The sequence below is a fragment of the Macrobrachium nipponense genome, chromosome 45, assembly GCF_015104395.2.
Source record: "Macrobrachium nipponense isolate FS-2020 chromosome 45, ASM1510439v2, whole genome shotgun sequence".
In the NCBI taxonomy this organism is placed as follows: domain Eukaryota; kingdom Metazoa; phylum Arthropoda; class Malacostraca; order Decapoda; family Palaemonidae; genus Macrobrachium; species Macrobrachium nipponense.
Window position 1 is genome coordinate 6,651,810 of NC_061105.1, and position 13,129 is coordinate 6,664,938.

Consider the following 13,129-nt stretch of genomic DNA (forward strand, 5'->3'; position numbering starts at 1 on the left):
GTGATGTAATGGCCTCTTTTACAGAGAATTCCAGGTGAAATTCTATCTGGTTTTCATCATTTTTACGACTTGTTCATATCTAGGTCAGTGACTATTATAGGAGGAAGATTGCTTCATCCTTTTGGTTTCTTTGTCTTCAGAGGAGTATTTATTGGTAACTGCAGTTATCTAAGCCAGAGCGTGCCAAATGATTATTTATTGATAACTGCAGTTATCTAAGCCAGAGAGTACCAAATGATTATTTATTGATAACTGCAGTTATCTAAGCCAGAGAGTGCCAAATGATTATTTATTGATAACTGTAGTTATCTAAGCCAGAGAGTGCTCCAAATGATTACCAAGCATGGCAGAATCACGAATAAGAATAAAGCTGATCAGTAATTGCAAACATTAACTCTAAATACAGACATCATGAATAAGAGTTTAGATCGGTCCTACTCCTTTCCCATTGTCCTCAATGGTGCGTTACATTGGAGTCCTAGCACTCAGAATTAATGAAGAATTTTATTTGACCAAAATTCACAGAGATGAAACTTGAGGAAAAGCAGTATCAGAGCTTCCCAAAGTTACCAGTTCATGGTTTCAAAGAATTAACCATATACCATCACGTGGTGACACCAGGAACCTGTCAAATGAAGCATCAAATCTGATTTCGACATGCTTGTCCTTCTCCGACTTCAATTATATATATATATATATATATATATATATATATATATATATATATATATATATATATATGTATATATATAGTATATCTTACACCCTTTTGACAAAACTACACAAACCAGAAACCCTTACCTGTTGACAGTGGCGCCCTCTATCTGTAAACATGTTATTAGGCTATTAAGCTCACATAAATACAAAAATATACTATTTATTACCCAAAGCAGATGAACATAAAATAGAACAAAATGATTAATAAGTCATGGTGATAAAAACCCAAGTCTGCCCCAAAAAGGAAACTAATAACTTATCATTCCACTCTCCTGGCTAAGTATTCACTCCCAGACCCAAAGTGTCAATCGTTTCAGTGTATTAGTCAGGATAGAGAATCCTGTCTCTAATATCATGGAATAGAGCCCATCTGTAATAAAGATACATAACATTATATTAAGTAAAGAGATACACTTCACACTTCTCTCTTTCAAAAGCAATATTAAGTAAAGAGATACATTTCACACTTCTCTCTTTCAAAATCAATATTAAGTAAAGAGATACATTTCACATTCTCTTTTCTTTCAAAATCAATATAAGTAAAGAGATACATTTCACACTTCTCTTTCTTTTCAAAGGCAACTGTTTCTAAGTCATTTAAAATATGTTCCATACCTTTTAGGATGGGGGTTTCTCCCGACACCTGGCGTTTACCAAACCGACCTCTTTCGTATCACAAAAGGAATGTCTCTCGCAATTGCCTTGGTTGGTTAGACCTGTGACATTCATACAAACGAATATACATACTCAACACACCTCAAACCGCCCTAGCAACAGTACGAACAGCCTCCAGATTAAAAATGCTTACGCACCAGTTTCCTTCATTCAAGAAGGCTGCCTCTACAGCTCAATCTGTCTCCAAGCAAGACATGATATGCAATTCACTAACACATCACACACTTGTAAGATGGCTCGGCCACCTATGTCCTTTGTGCACTCCTGTCGCACACCACATCAGCAACTAATGCACAATGTATCAGTTTGCTACATGATTTAGGGCTACCTCTGTTGCTGGAGCCCTTGTGCTTTGCCAATGCACAGAAGTTTAAGAACTAGCGCACAAATTGGGATCAGTATAATACCTTGCATGATCATTATTATTGGAATTGTGTAACGTTCATTAATGAAAGGCTCATCCTCGTCACTAAGATAAGCAGAATTCGACGAATAGTTGTAGACGCAGGTTGAGTGCGTAAACCGACTCGAAACAACTCAGCATGCGACATTATTCAGCGTCTGCGACCCTCGTGAGTGTATCCAACACCCTCTCGTCACGAAACTGTAGATTCAATGTTTTCTAACTGAAGGAAACGTGGTCACCACCCCGTTGTCAAGGAAATATCCCGTGACTTCCGTGCAAGTGCTACTTGCACCCGCCTCATCGAAGATTGTAGAAACCTGATTTATCCCAGAACGTATCCTGAGACGATATACCAAAGACATCTCATCCTTTGCAAAGGCAGTCCAAAGAAATGCCATTCGTGTGTAGACTCGACTCGACCTCTGGTACTGTAGAACGAAGTCGTTTCCATCGCTACCATCACGTAAAGTTGGGAAATCTCTAAAGTCATTCTGTGTCCGTATATAAAAGGTCTCCATGATAATGAAATAACTAAAGTCTTGCTTTACCCCACAAATCCGTCATTAATTAATATATGCAATCTACTAGTCAAATATTAAAAATTCCTCACTAAACAAAATATAATCTTTACCCACTGAATCCTCACAAGTAATCCCATATCTGACAAACACTATCAAAAGAGAACCCATAATGTCTAACAGCAAAAGCCCCTTTTATTGTTTATATAACTAACCTCCATAAAATATAATGCCGAACACCCCTTCTATCTAAGTCACATACCCCGACAAATTCTATCTATCTAAAATAGCAATGCTATTTAGTGCTTAACACAATTATGACATCTCTCGTAAGAAAAGAAAAAAGGAAAAAAATAAGGTAATAACAACAATAATAAGTGAACTTTCCCCCATTACACAGCACACATAAGAGAAAAAGAAATATATATAATTCAATATCTTTCCCAAAACAGAATATGTACCGTTACGGAATTTGCTACCGCAGCAATCCCATCGATCAGAAACGACCGGTAAAGAGTCCCCTTATATGATACATTTCCATGGAATGCCATAGTCAACATCTACGAGAATAGTGCAAATCCCCGAGTAGTCAAATCCAAAGGGAAAAATCCGCAACCGGATTCATCACAGCATTATTAGCAAAAATCCACCTGTGAACACCTCAGGCGCTTCGAACCGCACTATAGATTTGTCTAGTCAGACTTGCAATGCCAGAAACCCTTATTCTCCAAAAAAATCCTATACTGACACCACATAATCACATTCCACAAAATGATATTGTCATGTTACAATAAAGTTTTATACATACTTACCTGACAGATATATACTTAGCTATAGACTCCGTCGTCTCCGACAGAATTTCAAATTTCGCGGCACACGCTACAGGTAGGTCAGGTGATCTACCGCCCTGCCCTGGGTGGCAGGACTAGGAACCATCCCCGTTTTCTAATCAGAATTCTTCTCCTTCCACCTGTCTCCTGCGGGGAGCTGGGTGGGCTATTAATCGTATCATATCTGTCAGGTAAGTATGTATAAAACTTTATTGTAACATGACAATATCATTTTTATACATTCAACTTCCCTGCCAGATATATTACTTAGCTGATTAGCACCCATTGTGGTGGGTAAGAGACAGCTAACTACTGAAATATGACAGGTAAACAACATATGTTGTAGGTATTTATAAACCTTGGTTCCTACCTTATTAGGCTGAAGACTTCGCGGCTACTGCCTTGTAGTCTGCTTAGCCTCAAGAGCCTCAGCGAGATAATGATCTATGGCTAAGAGTCTTGTGGGCTGCAATGGGGTCTTATCCACTTACTCGGCAGAGCCTAAAGGCCTTTGTCATTGGGTGCTATTCCACTTACATGACAATACACCTTGTTCAAGGAGCACAAAACCGATCCCGATCACCTGATCCTAACATCCATGTTAGTTCTAAGATTGTAAGGAGTTATCCCCGAACTCCTCACAAACAACCAAAATCTCGAAAAACATAATTACACTTTCATTACAAAATATACAAAAAAAATTTTTGTACTCCCCTACTAGTCATACATACCCTTGATCGCCTACCAGCAATTGACCCCACTCTGCTCCCGTGCGACAGTAGTGAGCTTGCTGCTAGAAAACCAAGCACTATCTGACAAGAGGGTTTATGTACGATAAAAAACACAAAATTAAGGATCAGTCTTTGCTCCAAGACCCAGTACTGTATCTGCTGATACAAAAGGACCTAGCGAGAAGCACTTCTCATAGGTCACTCTCACGTCCTTCAGATAATGAGATGCAAACACTGAATTGCACCTCCAATATGTAGTCTCGATGATATTCTTCAGAGACATATTCTTTTGGAACGCCAAAGACGTTGCTACTGCTCTTACTTCATGCGTCTTGACTTTTAAAAGACCGAAGGATTCCTCCGAGCAGTCTTGTGAGCGTCCGTAATAACGCTTCTCACAAAGAAAGCCAATGCGTTCTGGAACATGAGTCGTTTGGGGTTCTTCACTGCACACCAAAGACCTTGTTGACAAGCTCCCATCTGTCTCTTCCTTCTAAATCTAAATAGAATTTAAGAGCTCTCACTGGGACAGAGAGATCTCTCTATCTCTCTGCCTACCAGGTTAGATAGGCCTTTTACCTCAAAACTTCTGGGCCAAGGTTTTGATGGGTTTTCATTCTTTGCCAGAAACATTGTCTGGAAAGAACAGATGGCAGCATCTCCTTTGAACCCCACCGTGGAATCCAGAGCGTGTAATTCGCTCGCCTCTGGCTGTAGCGAGAGCCACTAGGAACAAGCATTTCCTTAGTAACGTCTCGGAAGGACGCCAGATGTTTAAAGGTTCGAAGTTTGTCGATGAAAGGAATTTCAGGACCACGTCTAGATTCCAACTAGGTGTTCTAGGAGTAGCTGCTTTCGACGTCTCAAAAGATCTAATTAGATCGTGTAGATCTTTGTCGTTAGCAATGTCTAGGCCTCGATTCCTGAAACCGAAGACAGCATGCTTCGGTATCCTTTTATTGTCGAGACAGATAGGTGTGGACTCCTTTCTCAGAAAGATGGAGGAAATCGGCAATATTCACTATAGAGGTACTGGAGGAGGACAGCTTCTGAACCTTACACCACCTCCTAAAGACTTCCCACTTCGACTGGTATACTCTTCTCGTCGAAGCTCTGCGGGCTCTAGCGATAGAGCCCGCAAGCCTCGCGAGAAAAGCCTCTCGCTTCTGACAAGTCTTTCGATAGTCGAAAGGCAGTCAGACGAGACCTGGGATGGTTTGTTGTCCCCCCCGGAGACCCTGGGAAGGTTGGTGATGAAACCTCTCGAAGTGGGGTTGCTGAGTAGATCGTGTCTGTTTGAAGCGATCTGGGGAAGTCCACTATCCACTCCAGTACCTCCGTGAACCATTCCTGTGCTGGCAAAATGGGGCTATGAGTATCAACTTCGTGCTCTTCGAAGCTACAAAACTTCCTGAGACACTTCCCCCAGGATTTTGAACGGGGGAAAAGGCGTAAGCGTCCACACCCGACCAATCCATGAGAAACGCGTCTATTGTGAAGGCTCTCGGATCCTCTACTAGAGAGCAAAAGTTCTCTATTCTTTTGGAGAGGAACGTCGCAAACAGGTCTATGTGAGGTCTCCCCCACAGGGACCAAAGACTTCGACACACTTCTTCGTGAAGAGTCCATTCTGTGGAAGGACCTGGTTTCTCCTGCAGTCTGTCCGTCTCTCACATTTTTGATCCCTTGAACAAACCTTGTGAGGAGAGTTATGCCTCTTTCTTCCGTCCAGGTTAACAGGTGTTTGTCAACTGATAGAGGGTGGAGAAACGAGTGCGTGCCTCCTTGCTTTCTTATGTAAGCCAGAGGCCGTGGTGTTGTCTGAGTTGATCTGTATTACCCCGTCTCTGACTATCTTTCGAAGGACTTTAAGGCTAGGTGTATGGCCACAAGTTCCTTGCAATTGATGTGCCAGGACACCTGTTCCTTTGTCCAGGTGCCTGACACCTCCCTTGCTCCCAGCGTCGCTCCCCATCCCGACTCCGAAGACGTCGGTAAACAACACTTGGTCTGGGTTCTGCAGAGCAAGCGATAAGCCTTCGTTCTTTGAAGCTGAGGGATCCCACCACCTCAGATGATCTTTTACTTCTTGTGGAAGTTGGAAGATGTCGAGAGTGACCCGTCTTCCAGTTCCACACCTCTTTGAGGAAAAACTGAAGAGGGCGAAGGTGAAGTCTCCCTAGCGAGAAGAACTTTTCCAATGAGGACAGGGTCCCTAATAGGCTCAGGTAATCCCTCGCTGAGCTGTCCTTTCTCTCTAAGAAGCTGAGATTCTCGACAACTCGAGCGATTCTTTCTTGCGAAGGATATACCCGAAAACCCCGAGAATCCATCTGAATCCCCAGATAGACCAAGTTCTGGCTGGGGATCAGTGTGATTCTCGAGGTTGACGAGCAACCCTAGCGAACTATCATGTTTCTTGTTACTTCCAAGTCCTCCAAGCACTGACTCTTCGACTTGGCCCTGATCAGCCAGTCGTCCAAGGTAGAGGGAGATGTTTATCCCCTCTAGGTGAAGCCATCTTGCTACATTCGCCATCAGGTTGGTGAATACTTGTGGGGCGTAGACAGACCGAAGCACAGAGCCCTGAATTGAAAGATCTTGTCTCCTATCACAAAGCGAAGATATTTCTTGACTGATGGTGAATGGGAACGTGGAAATAGGCGTCTTGCAGGTCCAGAGAGACCATCCAATCTCCTGGGCGAAGCGCCGACATGACAGAGGCGGACGTTTCCATACGAAACTTCTTTTTCTGTACGAAGCGATTCAGAGCGCTTACGTCCAGAACTGGCCTCCACCCCCCGATGCCTTTGGTACTAGAAAAAGGCGATTGTAAAATCCCGGGGAGTGTGGATCTCGTACCAGTTCGATGGCCTCTTTTTCCCACATTTGCTCCACCATTCTGAAGGAGAGTCTTTCGCATTAACGGGTCTCTGTACCTCGCTGACAGTTCCCGAGGCGTAGATGTTAGGGGCGGTTTGTCGTCGAAGGGATTACATATCCCTTCTTCAGGACCGACACTGACCAAGTGTCGGCTCCCCCTTTGTTCCCATACTCCTGCAAAGTTCAGGAGTCTGGCGCCCACTGGTGCTTGGAGGAGCAACAAGTCACTTAGATCTCTTGAATGGTCTAAATGAAGACCTTCCTCTCTTTTGTCAGAGCTCTTCTTTCTGGCAGGTGGACGAGCCGTTGCACCTCCACGAAAGGGCTGCTGAGTAGGACGAGGTTCCTTTTAAAACTTTAACGTCGCCACTACCGGTCGTCCTTTCTTGGACGTTTGAGTAAGTAGGTCTTGTGTCGCCTTCTCAGTTAGTGAGCGAGATATATCCTTGACTAACTGAGAAGGAAACAGATGATCTGATAGCGGGGCGAACAGTAAGGCAGTCCTCTGGCTCGGAGAAACCCCTTTCGATAAAAGGGAACCATACACTGATCTCTTTTTCAGGAGACCAGCACCGAAAAGTGAAGCCACTTCACCAGAAACCGTCCTGTACTGCCTTGTCCATGCAGGACAGCACGCTATGGAGAATTTCTGGGTTCTTCAGAAACTCCGGATCCTTAGATTTGTTGGCCAGAACTCCGAGCGACCAATCCAGAAAATTGAACACCTCTAAAGTGACAAAAAGTCCCTTTAGAAAGTGGTTCAACTCTGAAGTGCTCCACGTCGCTCTGACCGATCCTAAGGAGTGACGTCTAGAGGCCTCCACTAAACTGGCAAAGTCGGCATCTGCAGAGGCGGGTAAAGAAAGGGACCCATAGTCTCTCCTGTCCCATACCAAACTACCTCTCTTCGTGCAATCTGGAAGGAGGCATGCAGAATACCGTCTTTCCTAACTCCTTCTTCTTGTCCATCCAAGAATCTAAAAGAATGGAGTGCCTTCTTCATTGATATCGCAGGCTTCATTTTCAAGAAGGCGACGATTTAGCCGTAGCTGAGCTCGAAAGAGCGAACGAGGAGAAGGAGGAGCTGCAGGACTAAGAGAATCTCCAAACTCTTGTAGTAGTAAAGAGGCCAAGACTTTGTAACTAGAAAGTCCCTCATTAGCAGGAGGATCGTCGTCAGACAACTCGTCTAACCCTCGATCCGACGAAGGAGAACGTTCCCGTTTTGAGGAAGAGTCCTTCAAGACCTCCTAGTTCTGAAGGAGAGGAGCTCCCATTTGGCGAAGAGTCATAACCTCCAGGACCGAGTCCCCGATTCTTGACTCCTGGCTCTGACTCTTGCCTCCTGACTCCTGCCTCCTGGCTCCTGACTCCTGCCTCCTGACTCCTGACTCCTGCCTCCTGACTCCGGACTCCTGCCTCCTGACTCCGGACTCCGGACTCCTGGCTCCTGCCTCTTGACTCCTGCCTCCTGGCTCCTGGCTCCTGCCTCTTGACTCCTGCCTCTTGACTCCTGGCTCTTGCCTCCTGGCTCTTGCCTCCTGGCTCTTGCCTCCTGGCTCTTGCCTCCTGGCTCTTGCCTCTTGGCTCTTGCCTCCTGGCTCTAGCCTCCTGGCTCTTGCCTCTTGCCTAGATGCCTCCACACTCTTGGCTCTTGGCTCCTGCCTCCTGGTTGACTCCTCACTCCTGGCTCTTGGCTCCTGCCTCCTGGGTGACTCCTCACTCCTGGCCGGTGCCCAGACGTCTGATTGATTCATCCAGGTTCGTACAGGAAACCTCACCTCGGGTAGGAGTATCGATCCTGGAGGTAGATACCTCCATACGTCTGGAGGATCTTTTAATAGGAAGGGAAGTGTCTTTCCTTCTAGGAGGCTCCTTTGACAGGACTCCTACAAATGACGAAATCTGCTCCTGCATCGCCATCATGAACCTCTTGTAGCCTCCTCTTTATCCTCTTCGGGAGGAGGGTAAGGAGGAGGGGAGGAGTCCATAGCCTCCACCTCCTGCCTCCTTCTCACTCTGGTTGGAAGAATGGCTCTTCTCGCCTTCTTAACTCCCGATGGAGACTCCTCAGGGAAGTTTTCAGGGCTCGAGTCAATAGTCGGCGCCCTCCAACTCCTCTTGAGAGGCCGAGATCGATCGGAATCTCTCCAATCACGTCCTCGGTGATGAAAGATCCCGACGACGAGAAACACTCACGTAGGACGCTTTTACAATAGCTGTCCTTGGCAGTCTGGGGTGTCACAGAAACCGCCGAAGGGACACCTGATCGGTGGGGATTCTCCACAACCTCCTTTCGGCTTTCGACATTCCTTCTCCTCGGGCATGTGAGCTTGGAAGAGGTCTAGACCTAGGAGCGTTGCTGAGCCAACCAGATGCCCTACACTACACTGGGGACACTTATATCACTGTCTAATGACAAATCACTAGCCTTACCTTGTATGGCAGCCATTTTGTTTTCCATTATTTTGAAGGCTGCTTTTAGATCTGCAAGTTCTTTCGCTGGATCTACAGGTTCTGCAATAGGAGAAGGGGCTGCAATGGAAGGAGAAGTAGCAATACTTACCCTTGGGTTGGGGAAGATCCAAGCTGGAATTAGTTCAGATCTAGAACTACTTAAACTTCTATGAGAAGCCTTCCTCGCTCTCTCTCTTTCTAACTTTTTTCAAATAATTAGTTAGATTCTTCCATTCGTTCTCACTCAAATTCTCACATTCTTTACAAGTATTAGTAAAAGAACATTCATACTCCCTGCACCTCTTGCATAACCGTGTGAGGGTCTACCGAAGCTTTCGGCAACCTCACCTTACAGCCTACATTCACACAACGTCTCACAACCATACCAGAGTCAGACATATTTAAAGAAAAATCCAAAATCAAGTCCACAAAAGCGTATGCCAATCCAACAATCCAGATACGTCACCAAAAGTCGGTCAAGAAGATCAATTGCCGGCGAAAAAAGAAAACCAATCGAGAGGAACCAACAACAATGTTGATGGTCCGGCGACAGAAAGAATTCTGATTAGAAAACGGGGATGGTTCCTAGTCCTGCCACCCAGGGCAGGGCGGTAGATCACCTGACCTACCTGTAGCGTGTGCCGCGAAATTTGAAATTCTGTCGGAGACGACGGAGTCTATAGCTAAGTATATATCTGGCAGGGAAGTTGAATGTATAAAACTTATCATTAGGATATCACCAAGGTGCCCTCCCCCTAAAAAATTGTCCTTAAATCATAACTCCCCACAACATTACCCGAATTATATAAAACCCCAATGTCACCTATTCGGCTCATAAAACCACAGAAATTCAGCCCCAAATATCATACACACAGGAATTATCACATGTTTATCATCATGTTTCTCAGCTAAAACAAAAATTTGCCGTATTTCCAACAACTTCCCACGTAAAATATTAACCCCTAAATCTTGCGCCAAAACGCCGCAGATTTGTGCATATTAAGAAAAAAAGCAGTAGAAGGAAATGAAAGGGGAAAAAAATGTATAAGCATTTCGCCACCAAATTGCAAAAAAACAGACAGCAAGAAAAAATAGAGAAAAAAAATGCAATTGCGTGACAATATATTAATCACCACAACCAATTCTTTTCAATTTCGAGATATGTGTTAACCTCGACCGACCTGTTTTTTCCTCTAAGACTACAAATCTGTTTCCAATTTTCTCTTCAATGACTTTAAAAGGACCTTTAAACTTCGGGCCTAATTTGTAATTTAGTTCATTTCTCACATTAAGTTTTAAAAATACCTTGTCTCCAACGTTGATCTTGGGATCAGATGTTTTACTATTACTCTTCTGGTTGTGGATTCGAGATTACGGCTGAGACAAGCATGTCTCTCTCTTGCTGTGGATACCAACGCCTCGATCGTATCCTCCCCATGATGAGGTATAGTTAGCAAATCAAATGTGCCTCGTGCTGGACAACCAAACAAAGCTTCACATGGGGACATTTTAATGGAATCACTAACCATAGTGTTAATACTATGTCTAACAACATTAACATAGCTGTCCCAATTCTTATCATTACCACCTACAGATTTCCTGAGAGCCTCGAGCACTTTCCTGTTTGCTCGTTCGCACAACCCATTAGCCTCAGGTCTGTATGGAATAATTGTTACTTTCTGTATCTCCATGACTTCCGCTAAACATTCCAAAGTTTTGTTTATAAATTCTCTACCATTGTCAGTCAATAGAACTTTGGGTGAGCCATATCTGCAAATGATACCATTGAAAAACGCTATGGCTGCTTCTTCAGCCGTTTTATGCTCAAGTGGGAAAATTTCTACTATCCTTGTAAGTTCATCTATTATCACTAACAAGTACTTGTTCGCATACCTAGACTCACAAAAATTCCCCAGGATATCCATATGTATTCTCTGAAAAGGTCTACTTGGTATAGGATACGATCCTAATTTGCATGAAGTTATCCTTGCAGGCTTACATGCATTGCACACCGTACAATTCCTTACAAAATTTTCCACATCTTTCCCCATGTTTTTCCAAATGTATTTAGCACGAACCTCGTCATACGTTTTTTCTATTCCCGAATGTGGACTACCGAACCTGCAATGAACTATATCCAAAACCACTGGAATTAGGACTTTTGGAATTACGATCTGTGTCGTATCTCCTTTACTTTCACTGGTTCTCAATTTATATCTAATTTTCCTAACCAATAGATTACCTTCTAACTCCAAACCCGAAAAAGGCAACTTATAAAGTTTCCTAACTAATTTTCCTCTAAGAAACGCTTTTGCATCTGCTAGAATCTCGTCTTCATCTTACCTTTGCTCTATGAGAGATATATCCCACTGTATAGCCTCACTAGTGACTTGCGCAACTTGGAATCCTTCCGTGTCATGAAAACCTCTACTAAGAGCGTCACCAACTACGTTAAATTTTCCCTCTATATATTTGAGCTTTGCATCAAAATCTCTGATAGTTAAAAACCATCGAGCTCTTTTTGGCAACAAATCGGGTTTATTAAGAAGATCTAATAATGGCTTGTGATCTGTAAGAACTTCTACTCTATTCCCTATCAATAACATTTTAAAATGAATTAAGCTTGGCACTATTGCAAAGGCTTCTTTATCTATGGTAGCCATTGATCTCTCGATGCTGCCCTTTGTCCTGAACTTCCTGCTATAAAAGGCTATGGGATGGAATTTCCCATCAAACCTTTGCATAAGGCAAGTGCCTATACCTTCCTGGCTTGCATCAGTCACTAATGTAAAAGGTTTGCTAAAATCTGGAAACTTCAAAACAGGGGGATTCATTAGTGCGTCCTTGAGCTTTTGAAAACTCTCCACCTGGGGTTCCTTCCATTGAAATTGAACGTCTTCCCGCAATACATCAGTTAGGGGAGCTGCTATATTAGAGAACCCTTTCACAAACCTCCTGAAGAAACCGGCGATACCCAGGAATGACTTGATCTCTTTCTTTGATCTGGGGGTGTGAAAATTCGCTATTGCTTTGACTTAATCATCATTTACTTCAACCCATTCCTTAGATATGACATGGCCTAGATATGTAATTTGTGCGATCGTGTCTGTTGCGACCAGGATGTCATCCATGTACACAAAAACATTTTTGCCCAATAACCCATGCAAAACTGTGTTCACCAACCTGGTAAAGGTCATCGGACTGCCTAATAAACCGAAAGGCATTCACGTAAATTCATAGTCTCCCTTGGGCACTGAAAAAGTGGTATATTCCTTGCTACTTTCACTAAGAGGGACCTGCAAAATCCCTGTGCAAAATCAATTGAGCTATAAATATTATGTCCCCCGATTTCAACAAAAAGATCTGGTATGCACGGGACTGGATAGCGGTCAGGGATCGTCTTTTCATTTAAACGTCTAAAATTGACGCATACACGGACAGAACCGTCCTTCTTAGGCACCACTAACAAGGGAACGTTGTAAGGAGACACACTAGGTTTAATGATTCCTTCTTCCTCATATGTATTGACCTCTTTCTCTACCTGTTCTCTGATTTAGAAAGGTATGCGATATGCAGGAATATAAATAGGTTTTGTGCCACTCCAAATTTACCTTATGCTCTAACACATTAGTCAACACCAATTTATCACTTTGTAAGGCTACCGTATCCCTAAATTCTGCCAAGAGCTCGCTTATCGCTTCAACATGTTCGCTATAATCCGCATTAGCTAAATGTTCTCTAAATATCTGTTTCCTTGATTGCATTTCTGCCTCTGAAAACTCAGGTTTCCCCTCTACGATAGCCACTGAACCAGTATCACGACTCCAATCTTGGAAATCCAATATATATGTGTATTCTGGTATCTCCTAACTGTATCATTACAGTTTAATAACTCCAACCACGTGGTCCTAT